This window comes from Diaphorina citri, unplaced genomic scaffold (assembly GCF_000475195.1).
Source record: "Diaphorina citri unplaced genomic scaffold, Diaci psyllid genome assembly version 1.1 scaffold23225, whole genome shotgun sequence".
In the NCBI taxonomy this organism is placed as follows: Eukaryota; Metazoa; Arthropoda; class Insecta; order Hemiptera; family Psyllidae; genus Diaphorina; species Diaphorina citri.
In genome coordinates, this window is record NW_007400569.1 from 1 (window position 1) to 820 (window position 820).

Below are 820 nucleotides of genomic sequence, written 5' to 3' on the forward strand. Positions count from 1 at the left end.
TTGAAGAATTCCAGCATGGATGTGAGAGCCGCGCCTTGTAACAGAGGAGACTTGGCGATTTGCAGAACCTGTGGGAAATATATGTAGGGAGGAAAAAGATGTATATAATTTAGTATCTTCATCTTCCTAGCCTCTTGCTAATCAAATAGGGTCGGTGCTTCTCATAAAATTTTCTCACCCAGGTCTTGATTCACACAATCCTTCCACCTTTTCTTCGGTCTACCTCGCCCTTTTCTCCCCCTCACTTCCATTCTCTCAAGTATCTTCATCTTCCTAGCCTTTTGCTAATTCAATAGGGTCGTTGTTTCTCATAAAATTTTCTCATCCAGGTCTGGATTCGCACAATCTTTCCACCTTTTCTTCGGTTTACCTCGCCCTTTTCTCCCCCTCACTTCCATTCTCTCAACTCTTTTCCCTACGTATGTAGCTCTCATCTCTTCTTTATATTTTAGTATGAAAAGGGAAAACTTCAGGATGTGACTTGTGACATGCTAATAGTTTTAGCTTTCCTACACATATGTAGCTCTCATCTCTTCTTTATATTTTAGTATGAAAAGGGAAAACTTCAGGATGTGACTTGTGACATGCTAATAGTTTTAGCTTTAGCCTTTGAGGCATAAGTATGATGTACCTCCCAATACTTATGATTTCTTAAGATTGTATTTGGTGTAACGTGTGATAATGACTCTTTCCATGTCCATTTTTTCAAGAAGAAACAAAAGAAAAAAAGAAGACTCAAAAGAAAGGTCCATACCTGAGGCAGAATACTGGCAGCAGCAGGTTCCACCAGGGCATTGGGCTGTATCTTGGCAATACTCGT

General features: G+C 40.0%; 1 long non-coding RNA gene across 1 annotated transcript; it reads right to left on the minus strand.

Moving 5' to 3' along the window:
• Positions 1-16: 16 nt before the first annotated feature.
• Positions 17-820, minus strand: LOC113473290. Its single transcript, XR_003395306.1, has 2 exons — positions 755-820; positions 17-68 (listed from the first exon to the last, which is right to left on the minus strand). It is a non-coding gene; the product is annotated as an uncharacterized LOC113473290 (long non-coding RNA).